The sequence below is a fragment of the Lepus europaeus genome, chromosome Y (genome assembly GCF_033115175.1).
Source record: "Lepus europaeus isolate LE1 chromosome Y, mLepTim1.pri, whole genome shotgun sequence".
NCBI lineage: Eukaryota > Metazoa > Chordata > Mammalia > Lagomorpha > Leporidae > Lepus > Lepus europaeus.
Window position 1 is genome coordinate 20,023,710 of NC_084851.1, and position 7,078 is coordinate 20,030,787.

A 7,078-nucleotide genomic window follows, 5' to 3' on the forward strand; every position below is an offset into this window, starting at 1 on the left:
CTGAAATTCTGTAATTTATTTGTATTGAAATATTTTCAGACATTGATTTACTTATTTTAAAAATAGGAAATAATGAGTTACATAAATGTACAGTGATATTTCTGTGGCTTGGAGCAAACTGGTGATTTTGAAAAAGAATTACTCCTGTTTAAGTGACAAGCCTACATTGTGCCCTTAATTTGGACCGAAGTCACTCATAGATAAATTTTAGCTGCTATTAATAAGTGGACTTAATTCACTCTTTCTGTACATGACACTTTGTTGTTTGTTTATTTGGAGTTTTACTGTTTTCAGGATTTTAGAAAATTTGTTTTCAAGGGTTCTTTGGGGAGGGGAATATTTATATTTTCAATTTAAATTTTTAATTAATTTTTAAGATTCAATATCATTTTTAGATAAAATTCTGAGAATAAAATGATAGTCCCTTCTTCTCTCCCTGTCCACCTCCCTCCCCCTCTCTACCCCACCATCCTTCTCTCTCCCTTTCTTGCTTGCTTTCTCATTTTACACTTGGAGATAACATATTTTAAATTTACACAACAATAAAAGGCTTACTGCTTTACCAAATAAGAAGTTTAACAAGTAAAAAGCAACCTAGTTTAGCAGGAATATAAGCAATGGCTATAAACAGTAATTGAATGGAAAGAAGTGACCATTTCACTCATGTATAGTGAACATTTTATAAAATCATATTTGCATCAATACTGATTCACACAGGTATTTCTTGTTTTGTTTTTATTTTTTGATGGGCTGATTTTTTTAGATAGAAACTTCTAGCAAATCCCTCCACCCCACTCCAATCAGCCTTTTTGTTTCTGCTTAAAACAATAATGCAAAAAATTCCACATACCCTGCTCTCTGTACCCAAGCCCTTCCACCAGGAAAGCTAGTCTACCTGTGAAGTCTCACACTGTCTTTGTAGTCAGATAACAGTAACAATGACAAAAATAGTAAGCAGAACAAGACAACTGGAAAGTACTATTGGTTTCCAACTGACGTTTTTGTTTAGAGCAAGCCCCGTGGAAAGGACAGGAACCCGTGTTTTTCAGGGCAGCAGTTGAACCCCAGAACCCACTGTGGTCATGGAACCAGAGACACCTGGCACCCCTCAGAATTCCACTCCAGACAAGATCTCCACTGCAGTCCATTGGCAGCACTGTGTCCCCTGGATGCTGCTGCCATCTTTGTCACACCCAGACTTCCCTGCCTCTCCCACCTCTCCTCCCTCAGTGCTCTGGAGTAGAGTAGGAGAGGCACCCCAGGCAGGATGGCTAAGAGTTGGGATATGGAAACTGTGGCCTCATTCTGGCCCCAGGACACTTGCTTCCTCATGATCCTGTGTAGGGGCAGGGTGAGCTGGCATTTGCCCTTCCTCTTTTCTTCATCTTTCTTTTGAAAGATGGGCTGTGGACCAGAATTGTTTGTCAATGCTTTCAATAGGATGGAAAAACTTGGACTAGCCATGGGGGAGGAGGGAGACTAGCAACCAAACAGATGTGGTTTCTGCTCTTATATTTTGTTTTTGAATATTCACAAACCCCACAGTGGAGGCTGTCTGTTGCCAGAAAGTGCATGTTGGGGGCCCTCATCTGCCCTCAAATTGGAGCCTTTGTGTTTCGGCATCAAGACCCCCAGATTCCTTGTGTATTCATACTCACTTCTCTACCCTGACTCTCTGCTCCTTATTTCATCACCCCTTTCTGATCCATGTTTACCATATTCTGTGAGCTGGCCTCTGCTGAGAAAACACCCTGTGCAGATTACTGAGGGGAAAACACAGCGAAGAAAAGAAAAACATATGTTTCACTTCACTAAAATTAAAATTTTGTGTATCGAATGATTCTATAAACAACCCAGAAACACAGTTCACAGAATGGAAGAGTACACAGGGATACTTCAGTTCATGGAGAGGATGTTTATTATAAGAATACTGTATGTGGATTTAAAAAAAATGTTTTGCACCAAAATAAATCCACCTTTTAATTCCATCTTCCACACATTTTAAAGTGTTGTCTTATCTGGAAATTATATACTGATAAGGAATTAGTACCTAGTATATAAAAAGAGCAATCACTACCCAACAACAAAATACCCAACAACAACAAAAACCCTGAATTTAAAATGGAGAAAGGTTCAGAATAAACTTTTCTCCAAAAAACATTCACAGGTTGCAAACAAGTACTTGAAAAGATGCTCACAATCATTCAATACCATATCTAGGATAGACTAATACATTCAAACACATTCATGGTTTCCAAGAGTTAGTGGGAGGGAGAAATAGAGAATAATGGATAGTTGGTACAGTTTCTTTCTGTGCTGATGCAATATTGTAAAATGCAGTAAAATAATAGAAGGTTGTTTCCTTATTGTATTACAGTGGTCCATTTAAGATTTTTTTAAATGAGATTATCTAAATAATGCAAATTTAGGTCATACTTATGAATGGAAAATTTTCTGTCATTTGATTTCCAATTAGAAGTATTAACACTTGGCCAAGACCATAATTTCTTCTTTTGTAAAAACACACAGATTCTACTTTCCTCAACACTCATTTTTAAAATGTTGTTAAATGCTTTGAGAATGATTTATCACCAATAATCTTGTCTTTATTTCTTTGATGATAAGATGATTTAATGATAAAGATGAGTTTTCTTGCATAAAATAGAAAAGTCTTTCTTCATGCATGCTGAAAACTTGGAGGTTCTTGGTTTAGAGCCAGATGCTCACATTTACACCAGGTCTTCTTTATCTTTAAATACGCGTGCAGATACTTCTTTTTTTATTTATTGACAGGCAGAGTTAGTGAGAGAGAGAGAGACAGAGAAAAAGGTCTTCCTTCCATTGGTTCACCCCTCAAATGGCCACTATGGCCTGTGCACTGCGCTGATCCAAAACCAGGAGCCAGGTGCTTTCTCCTGGTCTCACATGCGGGTGCAGGGCCCAAGCACTTGGGCCATCCTCCACTGTGTTCTATATTTTTTCATTTCTTCCAGTTAATATTCCACATTTTTCTATAGATGGAATAAGATCACATTGAATTTTAAGATTTTAAGCAATCTTGCAGATTAATGAAACAGCATTTATTACTTCCATCTGCATTTAACATACGATTCAAGTGGTTGTTCAAATTAAGCACCTGAAATTTAAAGCCCATAATGATTTACCTGGATACAATAAGTGGCAGAAATTAGGTATAATCCCAAGTTTCTTCTTTTTATGTCTGCTACACCTCTTTGTCATTGTGCAGAAATTTGTCTAGTGTTCTCACTAGATGAGTAAACACGGAAGAAGCAGTTGAACCCAATGGAAGGAAGTTTAAGAAGAAAAGGTCAGATTTGAAGAGGAACATTATTGGCATGGATAGGAAAAATGCTTTAAAATGTTCTTTTTCCTTTTTTACCTGTTGGTATTCTTTTTTTTTCTTTTTTGTTGTTTTTCTTTACTTTCTTTCGGTGTTCCTTTCCCCTCTTTTCCTTTTATTTTTTCTATTTTCTCATTCTTTCATATCCTCTAAACTTTGTTTTTTATTTTCTCTTCATCTTTACTTTATAAATATTTTCCTCTTCATTCTTATTTTCTTCCCTCCTTGTTTTCTTTCTCCTTTTACATTTCTCTCTCTCTCTCTCTCTCTCTCTCTCTCTCTCTCTCTCTCTCTCTCACACACACACACACACACACACACACACTTTCATTCACCTCTAGGTAATACAGTCTACTTCCTATGTATTGATCCTTAACACTATCAACCTCAGTAGACTTTTTGACTTTGATGCCAGAGGATGTGACAGAATATAAAAAGATCAGCACCCTCAAACCTTATTTTTCTCCTCTGACTTGAATGTGACTCAGGCATACAATCCAAATGAAAGCTCACTTGGGTGGGAAAATGTGCTTTCCTTCTGGATCTCCCAGGACTAAACAAATGTCCCCAGCACCAAGTGCTATCTGCCTTTCCTCTTGCACACATTCCAGGCAGGGCCCTGGTACAGGAATGAGGCAGAACTACATGAGACTCAGCTACACTGCCTTAGTTCACAGTCATGCTCAAGTTTAAATCCAGACTTCTAGGAGTAGGACTTGAAGGAAAAATAATGTAGGCAGCCATCATGAGATGGTCTCGGGGCTCCCCTCCCCCCTACCCTTTCAAAAGCTGTCTGGTGTGAATGTTCCCAACTTCAAAGGAAGATCCTGAAGAAATACACAATTTCTTAGCCTGTGGTGCCTTTTCCAGCTCTCCCCTTGCAGCCCATGCCAGTAACCACCTTTGCAGGACCTGGATATGTCTTCATGTAACACAGCACCAGGCAGTGGGATGGCCTTTTTCTTGGTCAGACACCCATGCTATAACATTTGGCTGGTCAATGTACCTGTGTACCATCTCAGTGGAAAATAGTACCTGAGGCACAATACTATGATTCTATTTGGGTTGCCATGTACACATCTATAAGCTGCAATTCAGGATGAGGAAAGGTAGCAACTCCTTAAGTCTAAGAAATCTGCTCTTCCATATTTCTTCCCAAATGTGTAACTAACTATAAAGAAAATCATTAATTTATACATGTATTTATAAAAACATTGATACCACAAAGACAGTCATACTTTTTAAAAAACACTTCTGCTGATTAAAACACTATTAAATCAAACCTTTATTGCTATTATCTCATATAATTATAATTTCCTATACTTTTCTTCATCCTGAATTATTTCCTATAGATGTATACTTGACAACCCAAATAGAATCATATTATTATGTCTCAGTTCCAAGCTGTAAAAAATATAATTCAACCTATTTTTCTTTAATCCTCACCAAGACATTTACATATGTATATACATCGATTTATAATATAAAATAATATTTGGTCATAAGATGAATTGAAATAATCTATGGATTTTTAATTAGATTTTCTTTGAAAGTCAGAGATACCATGATGGAGAAAGCTTTAGAGAGAAAGATCTTTCACCAGCTGATTCACTCTCAGATGGTCACAGTAGCCAGGGCAAGCCTGGCCTGATGCCAGGAGTCAGGAACTTCTTCCAGTTTCAAACTTGGGTAGCAGGAGCTCAAACACTTAGTCCATTTTCTGTTGCTTTCCTGGGCCATAGGCAGGGACATGGATTGGAAGTGAAGTAGCTGAGACATGAAACAGTGCCTACATGGGCTGTTGGCTTTGTTGGTCACAGTGCCAGCCCCAATCTTTGGGTTTTAGATACACTTAGTTTTAGAATCCCAAATGATGATTTCACTCTAAGCCTTAGGAAATATTTTATGCTATACTACACTGACTTAAATAAATGAATCATGCATATTAGAATTTTATTATGCAGAAGTAATACAGTTAGCACATAATTACATTACTAATCATAGGTTGATAATTATAAATTTAAGAATAATCCAATGGCCATATATGGAGATGAATAAGTCAAGTCTAAGAATCATATTTGTGGGCATCTGGCCAATAGTTAAGAAACCAGTTAGAATGGCTTCCTCCCAAATCAGAAAACCTGGATTTGATTCCTGCAAGGGGCTCCTGATGGCAAATTCTTTTTATTGTGCTCTTTGGGAGTGAGCAGGTGATTCTGAAGTGGCTGATTCCTTGCTGCACATATGGCAGACCAAGACTGGTCTCCTGGCTCCTGGCTGTATCCTGGGACAGCATTGGCCAATGAAGTCATTTTGGGAAAGAACTGTTAGATGAGACATCTCTCTGCTTCTATCTCACCAATCTAAAATAATCTTTTAAAAAATGAAAGAAGTATGTTTTGTGTTTCAACATCAGTAAAAATTATGTTGAAAGATGTAAGTAGCAATGGACAGTTCTCAGAATTCCCAGGTGATCATCTCCCTCTTCTCCTAATCCTAATGCAGATATCATGACTATACAATGTAGTTAATCATTCATGAAAAAATGTGTACTGTTCATGTTAAATACATACACATTAATGAATCAAATACATGCCCGTGAATATTCAATAATTAAAAGTAATAGCAAGAAAGAATTACAGATGTTTGAAGCAGTTAAAGAAGGATAAGTTGGGGCAGGCATTATGGTGCAGCAGGTTCATCCACCACTAGAGACAACTATTTCCCATCTCAGAGTGCCATTTTGAGTCCTAGAAATTCTGTTTCCAACCCAGCTTCTTGATAATGTAACTGGGAATGAAGTAGATAATGATTTAAGTACTTGAGTTCCTGCCATCCATGCAGGAGACCTGGATAGAGTTTGAGGTTTTGACTTCAATGTGACTCAAACCCAGCTGTTGGAGGCATCTGGGGAGTTAACCAGCAGATAGAAATGAGATCTCCCTCTCTCTCTATCTCTCAATTCAAATAAATAACTTTGAGAAAACAAGAAAAAGAATTATAAAATAAGTCTTTCTAGGAATAGTATCAGAAAGAAATGGATATATTTGGATCTACCCACTGCAGTTTTTCTAACAGCATTTAAGCGTAAGGAAATGTTTTGTATAAACTTCTATAAAGGCATAAGACACAAAATCCATGTTGAGTGAATTTTTGTGTAAGGTGATAGGTATGGGTCCTGCTTCAAGCTTCTGCACGTGGAAATCCAATTTTCCCAGCACCATTTATTGAATAGACTGTCCTTATTCCAGGGATTGGATTTGGATCTTTGGTCAAATATAAGTTGGCTGTAGATGTTTGGATTGATTTCTGGTGTTTCTATTCTGTTCCATTGGTCTATCCATCTGTTTCTGTACCAGTACCATGCTGTTTTGATAACAACTGCCCTGTAGTATGTCCTAAAATCAGGTATTGTGATGCCTCCGGCTTTGTTTTTGTTGTACAGGATTGCTTTGGCTATTCGAGGTCTTCTGTGTCTCCATATGAATTTCAGCATCATTTTTTCCAGATCTGAGAAGAAGGTCTTCAGGATCTTGATGGGTATTGCATTGAATGTATAAATTGCTTTTGGGAGAATAGACATTTTGATGATATTGATCCTTCCAATCCATGAGCATGGAAGATTTCTCCATTTTTTGGTATCCTCTTCTATTTCTTTCTAAAAGCATAAGTATATTTATACACCAGTGATGATCTTAATGAAAGAAAAATCAAGAA